Below are 14,848 nucleotides of genomic sequence, written 5' to 3'. Positions count from 1 at the left end.
AGAATCCTATACTTAATCCTGTACTCAAGTTTCAAATTCGACCTTCCAAAATGTATCACCTCGCATTTATCCAGGTTGAATTCCATTTGTCACCTCTCAGCCCATCTCTGCATCCTGTCAATGTCTCACTGCAGCCTGCAACATCCCTCTATACTGTCAACGACACCTCCGACCTTTGTGTCATCTACAAATTTGCTGACCCATCCTTAAATCCCCTCATCTAAGCCATGAAGAAAAATTACAAACAGTAGAGGCCCAAGTAGAAAGCCCTGTGGAATACCAATCACCACTGACTTCCAGGCAGAATATTTTCATTCTACTACCACTCGCTGTCTTCTGTTCGCTACCTAATTCTGTATCCAGACAGCTAAGTTCCCCTGTATCCCATTCCTCCGGACCTTCTGAATGAGCCTACCATGGGGAACCTTATCAAATGCCTTGCTGAAGTCGATATACACCACATCCACAGCTCGACCCTCATCAACGTTTCTAGTCACATGCTCAAAGACCTCGATAACTTTTTTGAGGCATGATATGCCCCTCACAAAACCGTGTTGACTGCATTTAATCAAGCCATGCTCTTCCAGATGGTCATAAATCCTATCCCTCAGAATCCTTTCTAACACCTTGCAGACGACAGATGTGAGACTTACAGGTTCATAATTGCCGGGGATATCCCTATTTCATATCTTGAAGAGAAGAATTACATTTGCCTCTTTCCAGTCCTCAGGTACGACTCCAGTGGAGAGCGAGGATGCAAAGATCTTCGCAAGTGGCGAAGCAATTGCATTTCTCGTTTCCCAAAGCAGCTGAGGACGAATCTGGTCCAGGCCTGGCGACTTTTCAATCTTAATGTTTGACAAAAGTTTGAGCACATCAGCTTCCTCTATCTCTATCCAATCCAGCATGCACACTTGCTCTTCAAAGGTTTAATTCACTACAAAGTTCATTTCTTTCGTAAAGACAGAAGCAAAAAATACATTTCGGGCTTCCCCTCCCTCCTCAGACTTCACACAGAAGTTCCTTATGCTATCCCTGATCGGCACTGCCCTTTCTTTGACCATTCTCTTATTCCTCACATAAGTGTAAAATGCCTTTGTGTTCTCCCTAATCAGTTCAGCCAAGCCTTTCTCGTGCCCCCTCCGGGCTCTCCTCAGACCATTTTTGAGCTCCTTCCTCGCCTGCCTGTAATCCTCTAGAGCTGAGCTTGACCCTAGCTTCCTCCACCTTACGTAAACTACCTTCTTCCTTTTGACGAGAAGCTCCACCGCTATCGCAGATTACTGAGGGAAGGGAAACAGGAAATAGCTGGGGCATTAATAGATATCTTTGTAGCATCCTTGAACACAACTTAGGTCCCAGAGGAATGGAAAGTTGTTGTTTAAGAAGGGTAGCATGAATAATCCAGTTAATTATAGACCAGTGAGCCTGTCATCAGAGGTAGGGGAGCTGATAGAGAAGATACTGAGGGATAGGGTCTTTTTCTCATTTGGATGAAAATGGTCTTATCAGTGATAGACAAGATGGTTATGTGCAGGGAAGGTAATGACTTACCAATTTAATAGAATTCTTTGAGGAAGTGACAAAGTTGATTGATGAGGGAAGGACTGTAGATGTCATATACATGGACTTCAGGAAGGCGTTTGGTAAGTTTTTCCATAGTCGGGTTATGGAGAAAGTGAAGTCACATGGTGTCCAGGGTGTGCTAGCTGCATGGATAAAGAACTGGCTGGACAACAGGGTACAGAGCGGAGTAGAGGAAGGCAGATTCTCAAAATGGAGAACTGTGACCAGTTGTGCGCCATTTAAGATGTTTCCAGAAAGATACATGATTGTACAGGGTGCAAAGGGATACAGACTCTCAGAAAATTGGCGACTGATTTAGATAGAGGATCTGGATCAGCGCAGGATTTGACCGACAAATGGCCTGTTGAACTCGAATGTTCTTAGTTCTAACATTACCAAAGACCCATCACATGCCTGTAAAGATCTCCCACAACCTCTTCCATCAGGCGCAAAGATACAGAAGCTTGAAAATACAGATCAGCTGGTTCATTAATGGCTTCTTCCTAGCTGTTATTAGACTGATGAATGGACTCTAATCTCAGATAATGCTGATCTTGTTCAGGTTGATCTCACCTAGCGCATGCTCTGTGCAGCGTAACCGAAATGCCTGTCAGACATGTCTTCCAGCCATCGTTCTGTACATCCTTGCTTACTTTGATCTGCCTGGACATCTTGGTACAGGTCAAAATAAGTCCTCACCTCCACCCTCGCAGCTCCCTCCAGTGGTCACTCCCAGGTCTCTCTGGTCCTCACCCCCAGCTTCTCCCATACCCCCCAGCTCCCTGTGACCCCATCCTCAGCTCTCTGTTCCCTTTGTCTCTCACTGAGTCTCTCACACTGTCTGTTTCCCTCTGTTTTCCTTTTCCCTGCCTTCTGTTTCTTTCCCTGAACCTACTATCTTCCCTGCTCCCAGTCCATGTGACTGTTTGTTTCCTTGTTTTGTTTCCTTTCTCTCTTCGACTGACTGTCCATCTGTTTGCCTCGCTGTGTTCTCTTTCTCCTTCCCTTCGTATCTGTCTATTTCTCCCTCGTTGTGATGGTGATGGCTTCTCTATTCGTTTGAAGCGGGTGATAGCTCATTGGTTCGATGCTGGCAATGCAATAAACTCAACTGGGTTTTGGTATCAAAGACTTAATTTAAAATTATCGGTTAAACTTCAATTGTTCACAAACAGCAGCCAGAACATGTGTATCCATTTAACAGCAATTATTATATCTACCTATTTTGGAACAACCCATCTCCCAATGTTCCTTACACTGGCAACTGGAAACATTCTATTCGGGTGCATAATGGTCTGACATGGTAACTGCTCTGCCAAGGACTATAAAAAAAAAACTACAGACGGTTATGTGCACAGTCCAGACCATCACGGAAGACCACCTTCCGTCATTTATACTTGTCATTTTCGCAGAAAGGCTGGCAACATCAAAGATCTCTCCCAAAACAATAATGATCTCCTACAACCTCTTCCAACAGGGAGGAGACACAAAGGTTTGAAAACATGGACGATGTATGCTCAGGGACACTTCCTTTCCTACCATTATTAGACTGACAAATTGATATCTCTCACTTTTCAAATAATATTAATCTTGCTAATGTCGAATTTGCTTTGCTCACCTCCTGTGAAGCTGTAACCATGTTTGCCTCACTGTGTGTAAGTACTCCACGATCACTGTTTACTTGGTTACTATCATGTGCCTGCACTCCTCGCAAATCAAACCTTTCCATTGTACATTTGATTAAAATTAACCAAATCAAATCAGGTCAATCACGTGGACTGCAGTGGCTCAAGTTCATCTCAAGGGCAACTGGGAAAATGAACTCATGCTGGCCCAGTCAGAGATACCCATATCCTGTTAACAAATATACGAAGATGACCACACTCAGGGAATACTGACAGGGGGAATCAAATCGCTTAAAACATAACCTTAGACAAATACAGACTTCTCTCACTATCTGAAAGAAACCATTCGCAAGCTGATATGGTGTAAAGTGCAGTTGCACTAATTTATATGGGGAAAAAAAATCGCCTTTCTTCGTAAAAGTGAAAATCCTCTTTAGATTTCTTTTGGTTAGCGAAACAAGGCCCTAATGTAGGTCATTTGGGAAGGGAAGTGGCGAAAAGCGAACTTTTGAAAAGCGGGAAATACCTATATGTACATGTGCATGATATTCAGGAAGATGGGAATGGCAAAAGATAAATGAGGTGAATCTCATATTTTCTTTCCAGCCCAGCTAATCATCATTCTCTTTGTTTCCTCTTTTTCTTCTATATCCCTCTTTCTCTATTGATTCCTCCTTCCCTTCAAAGGACACATCCCTGTCAACGGTATTAAACACACACTTTTCCAAGTGCTTTCAGTTCAGGAAAGTTCCCCAGCACTTTCTGTTCGTTTCTTTGCATTGCCTTGTGTAATTTCAGATTTTCAGCGTCTTCCATTATTTGATTTCACCTTCAATTTTGTTCTTTCGTGGGATGTTGGCATCTCTGCCAGGGGCAGCATGTGGTGACCATCACTAATTGCCCTGATTCTAAGGCCATTCCACAAGCCAATATAAAGTTAAACACATTGTTATGGATCTGAAGTCTCACTTCACCCAGACCAGGTAATAACATTAGATTACCTTACCGATCAGTGAAACAGGAACGTTTTCAGACAAAATGTTGCTTTTATGGTTGTTTTTGTGAAATTCACTTTTATTCCAATTCTTATCAGTTTTATTGAAGTCCTGTCATCAGCTGTGATGGAATTGAAACAAATCACTTGAAACAATATCTTTTGTTTAATTAGCATTGCTTCTGAATTACATCCAGCGACATTCCTACGTTCATATATTGCATTAATCATGAAGTAACGTCCAAGACAAGAACAATTTTATGATTGAAATGATTGTAATCGGAAAAGTGGTCAGAAGAGAGCTTGAAACATTAAGTCTGAATTTTACCAACGTGCAGCCAATGGTTTGTTCAGCAGCAGCACTGACGCAGAGATGAAGATTGGGGATATTAGGAGCTGGGAGTGGACAGGTTTGGTGACAGAGAGAACAGAAGACATAAATCAGTTCAGGGCAAAAAGGGATCCCGAGGTTGTGCACAATTTTGTTCTCAGATGTTAGTGAGGGAGTGGTCTGCAATTCATGGGTAATGAATGGAGACTGCAATTGAAACTGAAGACAAGAGTTTCTTTCTCTGACAAATATAGATAACAGAAATTGCAACGAAGTTCAAACTTGTTTGTGAGATTAAGGAATGGACAGAGGTAGAGAATACCGACAAGAGGTTAGTAATAGGTTAGTAGCACACCTTCCACCCCGCCCAGAATAACAATCAGCACTGCTGATATCCGATATGGTAGAAATTCCCAACAGGGAGAAATCTTGAAAAGATTCAAGGAAAACCTCCTCTCCATTGTTGTAATGTTCCAGTCGGCTATTCTCAGATTCAGATCTGTCCTCTCTCTGTCTCGGCAGCTGTTGATCTCTGTTACTGTTGAAATTGATGCATCTGCTACTACACTGGGATAGCACAGTGAATGAAGTCCCTCACCAATAGGAGAGGGAAACCCTCCGGTGACACAGTTACATTGCATGGAGACTGACATTAATCATAGTCACTGAGCAACCAGTCCCAGCTTTCAATACAGCACATTCAGTTCACAATATAACTGGACTGGACTACATGTTGACATTGCTGGCTATTGGTCAAATCTCCCAACACCAATTGCTCTAGTGAAGTCAGTTGTGAGGAAGAATGTCTTTTGTCTTTTTGTCCGTTTACTATGCTGTTACCATCTCTCCCCAAATCCCTCCATCCACCAAAAGAAACACAATCAGGACGTTGTTACTGTGCTGATCTCTCCTCCACGGGAACAACCGTCAGCCAACACACTGTCACTCGGCACAGTCGCCCTGAACATAGACAGGAAGTGTGGACTTCTCTGAATGTTCCTCTCACTGCTCTAATAAGGCAACTAGGGAATATGCTTCAGTAATTTATTTATGCAAATTGACAAACTTCTAAATGCAGTTTTATTTGCTGTAAAACTGTACTTTTTTGCGCATTTTGGCCTCAGTCCAAACCAAAAGTGATAATTACAATGAAGTTATTCATTAAGACTTATGAATTCATGAGTCAGGTTCGAATGAACATGTCATTCGCTGGGAGATAGAACAGAATGGGATAGTGGATGTGGAGACTGCATGGGGGGGCGGGGGGGGGTACAATGATATTCCCCAGTCATCATCCCTCTTTCTGACCGACCTAATTAAATCTAATGCATAACAAGGAAACAGCAACATTCGAGAGATGCAATGCTGAATGACAATATGAACTGAACAGGACCATTTTAAATGTGATAAAGTGAACTATATTTAATGTACACACCACTTAATCATTGGGAATACAGTTCGATTAGGATCACTGGACCAGAAACATTAACTTTGATTTCTCTTCACAGATACTGCCAGACCTGCTCAGCTTGCCCTCTAAGTTCTGCTTTTATTTTGTTTGAGCTTGATCATATGTTCATATATCGCAGGATACTTAAAATTAAAAGCACACACTAATAACAAAATGTGGAGGGCCATGGGGACAGTGCAGGAGACTAACAGTAGAGATATAGTCGTTCCAAACTGGAAGAGACAATGGACTGAGTTTCCCCCACTTTTTCTGTAAATAATTCTGTGATATGTAATCAAAGCCTTTGGGAGGGGGTAGACAAGCTAGTTCAACGAAGGACACAGAGTGCTCCACCATCAATAATTTACTCCTGTTATCTCATGAAATTTCAGCTAAAAATGCCTCTAAAATGTCTTTTCAAACAAAGGGAGTTCCTGAGATTTACAGGATATTCAGAAAAGTATTTTTTTTCTTTTAATCTTAAAGAAGAAACAGATTTCGGCCGTAACACAGGTGTCACAGACACACCAACTATAACAGGAACAGGAGAGGACTACATTGTCCACATATAACCAAATTCAGCATGTAGCCCTGTCAAACGAACATGAAATATAGTGATACAGAAACATGAAAAACAAATAAGAAATGGTGAAGAAGTGCCATAGCTGAGGAAGTATCTGCAGAGATAAACAAAGTTAACATATCGAATATGATGTAACCCTGTTCTGAAAAAGTCATATTGGAATCAAAGGTTAATTCTGCGTATCTCTGCTCAGAGGGTGCCAGACCTGCTGAGCTACCCTCTATCGTTTTTTTCTTTTCTTTCTGAACTGTGACAAATTGACTGCTCTGAATGATATAAGCAAAGCTGCTGTCTGAGTTGAATCTCGAGTAAGTTGTAACCAAAAGAGAAAATGCTGGAAAATCTCAGCAGGTCTGGCAGCATCTGTAACGAGAGAAAAGAGCTGACCTTTCGAGTCTAACTGCCTCTGTGCAGATAAATCAGAATTAAAGTTTCTAGGTTAGTGGCCCTTCCTCAGAACGGATGGTAGCCCTGAAAATGTTGATTTATATACAGAAGAGGCTGAATAGCTGTTAATGGAGACTGTTAGTAGCTAACAATAGGGGGTGAGTACTAGGCTTGGTGTGTGGGTAGGGGACATTGAGGAGTTCAGTCCCTAAAATTATTGAATATTATTTTGAGTCTGAAGGGCTGCAGGGTCCACCCTCGGAAAATGAGGTGTTGTTCTTCCAGCTTGCGTTGAAATGCCCTGGAAAACTACAGCAAGTCTGACTCAGAGATATTGGCCAGGGAGCAGGATGGGGTATTAAACTGGCAGGCAACTGGAAACTCAGGGTCTTTTTGCACAGGTACAGTTTGGATATACTGTGAAGTGTTCACCCAGTCTAACTTTAGTTTCCCCAATGTAGAACGGTGGCACAGTGGTTAGCACTGCTGCCTCACAGCGCCAGAGACCTGGGCTCAATTCCCACCTGGGGGAATGGAATGGAGCATTTGCAGGAAACAGCGTGTGAGGGTGTATACTCCAAGTAGCTGTGGGAGTCGCTGGCTTAATACTGGATATCAGTGACCCGTCTATCCCCAAAAATAGAAGCAGAGATGTCGAGGAAAGAAAGGGAGGAGTCAGAGATAGACCTTGTGAAAGTGAGGGATTCGTGCAAATTGGAAACGATGACCTTTTCCAATTCTGGACAAGAGAGAGGAGCAGCAGCTATGATATCATCTACGTATCGGAGAAACAGTTTGGGTGGGGACTGGAAAGAACTAGAACAAGGAATGGTCTATGTACCCCATGACGGAACAGGTATGACTTGAGCCCACGTGTGTATCCATGCACCCCCTCTGTGTGGCAGGAGCAGGCTGAAGCAATGGGTCTGCCCAGGCAGTTCTGTTTGTGGATTATCAGGAGGACATAAAAGCGAGCTCTGCTATCAGAGGACCATCAGGTTCGGGACTGTTACGTGGGGGCGAGTGGGTGGGAATCTCCAGATGAATTGTTGTCAGATTTAGTTAATAAGATGGCCTGATGTGCCATGGCAGGGTTATGGAGCAGCAGGTGATATGTGGAGGTATCTTAGAGCTGGCACTCAGCCTCTGAAATGGAGAGATGAGTCCACCAGACTACAGCAGCAGCACCCTTATCGGCACAGGCTGAATAACACAGTCAGGGTTGGACCCATGCGTACAGCGTACAGTCTGCTTAGAGGGTGATAGGTTGGATAGGGTGACAGGAATGCAGAAAATTATAACAACCAGTATCACATTGAAAGTTCTCAAAGAACAGATTGAATAAATGCCAGAGGAATGGGTCTAGGTGGAGGGAGAGTGTGGGAGCTGGGGGAAGGGTCTGTGGGATGGGGAATGGATTCTTGCCCAAAGAAATGGATACTGAGGAGAAGTCAGTGGAAGAGGAGTTCAACATTATGTCGTTCCTGAAATTCATTAAAGGGGGCGCAGAGGGATAACGCTGAGAACTTTGCAGAGTACAGAACATTCAGCATTACAGCGTGGCAGTTTAGGAGGAATGGTGAATACACGACAGGAGGTGGCCTTGGGGGAGGGGATGGGCTCAGAGCGCAGGGGATGGGTGGGGTGAAAGGTTCCAGATACTCATAGGCATCTCTAAGTTATTCCACCTTGTAGAACTCGTATAGCTGGCGAGCACAGCGAATGAGCTGGAGAATGATGTAAAATTGTGGAATGGTGCAGCCTTGAGTCAATTTGATGAGATGCTATTGGAGAGAGAAAATGTTGATCTCAGTGGCACTGACATCGCACGATCAGTCCACAGAAAGTAACTGATTGAAAATTAGCGTTATTTTATTGTAATGCTCTGATTTCATTGGGGTGAAAGTCAACCAACAAGATCTTACTTTTCTGCGACTTTAGACCAAACCGTGAAAACAAATGATGTTATTAATAAGACAAATCCATCCATGATTTTGGAAGGCAGTAGCAAAGGCAGAGTTTATTTGTCATTCCTAATAGGTCTAGTGAAGGTGTCATTGTTCATTGAGGAAATTACCTGCATAGAATTTCCTCTGATTCCCGTAAACCACAGTTTTCTGAGGGTGAATGATGCTACATGAGTCAAATATTACTTTGATGCGAGGCAAGTTACTCTGATCTCACCTCTAATGACATTGGAAAATCAGTTAAATTGGTAAAGACCAAATTGATAGTACACGGCTTATTTGAACAATGTGGTCACTGTCCTCACAACGTTTAAGGAGAAACTGATGCATGGTCGTCTGATTCTGAGGAGAGGTTTGTCCTGTTTGTGATGAGGCTGTTTGGTTAAGCGTGTGACCCAGAGACAGAAATAAAGTTCCACGCTCTATAGAGAACAGAACAACCATGTTCACGGTGCATTGGACGGTGACAGACACACACTATTGTCTGTTCCTATTGGACATTGATCATCTCAATTCCATCATTCACTGATGAACAATAGCAGCACAGAAGCCAGCAGTTCCCATCACCCCTTTTGGAAAGCAAAAATGGAAAGGATTTTCCAGTGGAAGTGGGAGCAGCTAGGGAAGTGGTGCAACTTACAGTGGGAGTGGGAGAAGAAAGATGTGAAGAGATATCATCAATGGAAGAGTATGTAGCTGCAGATGGGGCAGTGCAAGGGAAGTAGGAGTATAAGAAAAGAGTAAGAAGGCCGAGGAAGAATGGCTAATGAAGTATTAGTGACTGGGAAAAACTTGCTTTAGCAAATGTGAGTTTGGGTGAAAAATATCACTGTTCAGGAAAATTGGGATCTGGTTCCATTGAAAATTAAGATTTGATGTACTTCATTTTCTATACTTGATTCTTGTTCAGATTGCACATTCACTCTGTATTTTTGTATCTCCATCAATTGCGGATTACATGTTTTTTCCCCCTAGTATGGTATCTCATTTTTGAATTTTTTAACAATATGTATTTGCTTCCAATTCAAGGTAGACATGAGAACATGATTTGATCTCCTGCAGTTTGCCCATAACATGGAATTTAATTGAATAGTTATCCTCATCACATTCACTGATTCAAGCAATGAGTCTGTGTCCACCCTGCAGATGAAAAACTTCTTCAGCTCTGACTATTGATAAAAGGACAGTGCCACACAAATGGCTAATGTTCCAGTGCAAGGTGCCAAACCCTAGTTCATCTAATGAATAAGACATGCTGAGGGGCAGAGTGTAAAAGATGAATTCAACTCTGTGTCGAAAACGCTATTAGCAGCTCCCTCATAATAGGTGTTAACTACATCACTTTGTAAATTCCCCAAAATAAGAATAGCAAGAGACTGGAATTCTTATTTCCTCTTCTGTGAATAACATCTCGACAACAGGAAGGAAATCAAGATTTGTTTGTGATATTCATAAATGATGATGAGAATGTGGAAGATGGATAACAAATGTTGGGGATGACACAAAGATATGCTGGGTGGTTCACAGTGAAGAGGAAATGGTTAGGCTACAGGATGATATAAACAGATTAATCTTTATCCAGATTAATGACTGATGAAGTTTAACACTGAGAAATGTGAGATGATGCACATCTGAATTAACAAGACAAATGAGTACTCAAACTGTGAAGTGTGAGGGCTAAATTTGCTCTTTGTCTCATTGAAGCAGGGGAAGGTTGAGGAGGAAACCTGGTACAGGTGTACAAGAGCATAAGGGGAATGGAGAGGTTGAACAGACAGCAGCTGTTTCCCTTACTCGAAAGGTTAAAAACAAAGGGATACATGCTTAAAGTGAAAGGCAGGGCATTGAGAGAGGATTGTGAGTCTATTTTGAACTGAGAGGGTGGCACAGACAGAGAATGTAAAATGTCTACAGTGTGGAAATAGGCTCTTTGGCCCAACAAATCCACATTGACCCTCCAAAGAATAGCCCACACAAACACTTTCCTCCTATATTTACCCCTGACCGACACATCCCTGAACACAAAGGGCAATTATGCACGGCCAATTCACGTAACGTGCACATCTTTGGATTGTGGGAGGAAACCAGAATACCTCGCGGAAACCACGCAGACATGGGGAGAATGTGCAAAATCCATGCATGCAGTCACCCGAGGCTGGAATCAATCCTGGGTCCCCGCGCTCTAAGGCAGGAGTTCTAACCACTGAGCCACCGTTCTGCCCCTGGTGACATGTGGCTGGAGTGCATTCCCTCGGCGGGTGATTGACAGATAATCTCACAAATGTTTCAAAAAGCCTTTGGATATGCACTTGGTGGTGCAGGCTCGCATTTTCATTCAATGATTCTATGTGGTGGCAGCCATGAACACTGATATATTCTGAAGCAATAGCTAATGGCAATTCCTGGTTTGTTCCATTGAGTGTACTCAGTGAGTGAGCCTCCAGTGAAGTGCTGGTGTTATCTGCCACTTTCTATTTAAGGGTTTCGGTTTCCTTGCGTTGATCATGTAAATTCCTCTGTCGATGATGTCATTTCTGGCCCTTTTCGTCAGAGGGTGGGAGATGGCATCAAAATTGATGGGTTTATTGATGGAGTTCCGATTGGTTTGCCATGTTTCTCGGAATTCTTGTGCTTGTCTCTGTTTGGCCTGTCCTAGCATGAATATGCACACCTAGTCAAAGTGGCGTACTTCCTCATCAGTACAGTGTTGGGATCATGTATTTTGGGGCTAGTTGATGTTCATATATCCTGGTGACTAGTTTTCTGCTTGTTTTAAGTTGTAGTGTTTGTTATAGTTCTTGCAAGGCTTATTGTCCCTGGAGCAGAACAGACAAAGATGTGCTCAAAAGTATGAATAAACTGTCAGAGTGAAAAATAGTACTCTATTAGTTAGCATTATAGCATCCAAGAATTCTAATTTCAAGGTTGTAAGCAAAAGAGCGAGGAGTGAAATAAGGAAAAGTGTCTTTATTTAGAGAGTTGTTACAAATTGGAATTGACTGACTGGGAAAGTTGTGAATGAAGATTCAAAAGAAAACTGGATATATATTTGGAAATTATTAATTTAACGGGCAACATAGAGCGGGCTGGCGTATGCGAGGTACTGGGAAACATTTTTGGAGCTGATTCATGCATAATGCCAATGACTTCCTCCTGTACTTTAAAGTTTTGTATTCTATCAAGTGTCAGCTGTGAATAAAAGTCAGTATCCAATTATTTCACATAGTAAATGCTCACAAATATCTGATTATTTGGTGCAGCATAAGTATTTAAAATGGAATTATTGCAAGGTCAGCTTCATTATGAAGTCTAATTGTTACTCAGAACATGAATATTTTACATGTTGTATTCCAATTACTAAAACAAATATACCATTGCTTTGGCACCAAGCCCTTTGGAAAGCTTTGACATTTCTCTGACACGATATTATGTTTGTTTTTTTTATTATCCACATTTCATATTAAATATCATTCATTCTAAAAATTGGAAGTTTTCAAATTATTGTTCATGACATTTGATGACACAAATAATTTATTTAGTTTAATATTCACAGTTCATGCTGAATTATTGACATTTTAAATTGCTGGCAAATAGCGGAAGATCATGCATTTCAGTGAGACATTGAACTGATTGATTATATATAAATGTATAAGAACGCTAATTCTATTTGTATGTTCAATCTTCTGCTCACTCTGAACATGGAATTATCCAGAAACCAACCACTTTAAATATTGGAGTGGCAAAACATTGCTTTGAATCCTGACATTGAATATCTAAGTCTCATTACCACAGGAGTTATGTTCTTTCTTCGATAAAATAAAATGTACCTGCATTATTTCTGTGTTAGAAAATCTTGACAGGAGTTATATTTTAATTCCATAAATATAGAATCAACATAACTGATTTAAGAGATTATAGTCCAGTTGAAGGATTATCGTTCTCATCTTATTGTTGTGGATTAGTGGTGCTGGAAGAGCACAGCAGTTCAGGCAGCATCCAAGGAGCAGCGAAATCGACATTTCGGGCAAAAGCCCTTCATCAGGAATAAAGGCAGAGAGCCTGAAGCGTGGAGAGATAAGCTAGAGGAGGGTGGGAGTGGGGAGAAAGTAGCATAGAGTACAATGGGTGAGTGGGGGAGGGGATGAAGGTGATAGGTCAGGGAGAAGAGGGTGGAGTGGATAGGTGGAAAAGGAGACAGGCAGGTAGGACAAGGCCAGACATGTCATGGGGACAGTGCTGAGCTGGAAGTTTGGAACTAGGGTGAGGTGGGGGAAGGGGAAATGAGGAAACGGCTGAAGTCCACATTGATGCCCTGGCATACCTCCATGTTCTTGGCAGAGTGGGAGGGGGCGTTGAAATGTTGGGCCACGGGGCGGTGTGGTTGATTGGTGCCAGTGTCCCAGAGATGTTCCCTAAAGCCCTCTGCGAGGAGGCGCCCAGTCTCCCCAATGTAGAGGAGACAGCATCGGGAGCAACGGATACAATAAATGATATTAGTGGATGTGCAGATGAAACTTTGATGGATGTGGAAGGCTTCTTTAGGGCTTTGGATAGAGGTGAGGGTGGAAGTGTGGGCACAGGTTTTACAGTTCCTGCGATGGCAGAGGAAAGTGCCAGGATGGGAGGGTGGGTTGTTTGGGGGCGTGGACCTGACGAGGTAGTCACAGAGGGAACGGTCTTTGCGGAAGGCTGAAAGGAGTTGGGAGGGAAATATATCCCTGGTGGTGGGTCTTTTTGGATGTTGCGGAGATGTCGGTGGATGATTTGGTTTATGCGAAGGTTGGTCGGGTGGAAGGTGAGCACCAGGGGCGTTCTGTCCTTGTTACGGTTGGAGGGGTGGGGTCTGAGGGCGGATGTGCAGGATGTGGACGAGATGTGTTGGTCGGCATCTTTAGAAACATGGGAAGGGAAATTGCGGTCTCTAAAGGAGGAGGCTATCTGGTGTGTTCTGTGGTGGAACTGGTCCTCCTGGGAGCAGATACGGTGGAGGCGGAGGAATTGGGAATATGGGATGGCATTTTTGCAAGAGGTAGGATGGGAAGAGGTCTAATCCAGGTAGCTGTGGAAGTCGGTGGGTTTGTAAAAAATGTCAGTGTCAAGTCAGTCGTCATTAATGGAGATGGAGAGGTCCAGGAAGGGGAGGGTGGTGTCAGAGATGGACCAGGTAAATTTAAGGTCAGGGTGGAACGTGTCAGTGAAGTTGATGAATTGCTCAACCTACTTCGGGAGAATGAGGTGGCGCCAATGCAGTCATCAATGTAGCGGAGGAAGAGGTGGGGAGAGGTGCCGGTGTAATTATGGAAGATCAACTGTTCTACGTAGCCAACAAAGAGACAGGCATAGCTGGGGGCCATACGTGTGCCCACGGCTACACCTTTGGTCTGGAGGAAGTGGGAGGATTCTAAGGATAAATTGTGAGGACCACAATTTAAGGATAGGGTGAGGACCAGTTTGGCCAAACGAATGAGAGTGTCAGTGGGGACGTCTGGGGAGGAACAAAACGGAGGGCTTGGAGGCCCTGGTCATGGCGGACGGAGGTGTAGAGGGATTGGATATCCATGGTGAAGATGAGGCGTTTGGGGCCGGGGAAACAGAAGTCTTGGAGGAGGTGGAGGGCGTGAGTGGTGTCTCAAACGTATGTGGGGAGTTCCTGGATTAGAGGGGAATAGGACAGTTTCGAGGTAGGTAGAGATGAGTTCAGTGGGGCCGGAGCATGCTGAGACAATGGGTCGGCCAGGGTGGTCAGGCTTGTGGATCATAGGAAGGAGGTAGAACCGGGCAGTGCGGGGTTCAGGGACTATGAGGTTGGAAGCTGTGGGTGGGAGATCTCCTGAGGTGATGAGGTTCTGTATGGTCTGGAAGATGATGGTCTGGTGTTGGGGGGTATGGTCATGGTCGAGGGGGCAGTAGGAAGAGATGTCCTCGAGTTGGTATTTGGCTTCAGC

This window comes from Chiloscyllium punctatum, chromosome 47 (genome assembly GCF_047496795.1).
Source record: "Chiloscyllium punctatum isolate Juve2018m chromosome 47, sChiPun1.3, whole genome shotgun sequence".
In the NCBI taxonomy this organism is placed as follows: domain Eukaryota; kingdom Metazoa; phylum Chordata; class Chondrichthyes; order Orectolobiformes; family Hemiscylliidae; genus Chiloscyllium; species Chiloscyllium punctatum.
This window is presented reverse-complemented; position numbering follows the sequence as displayed.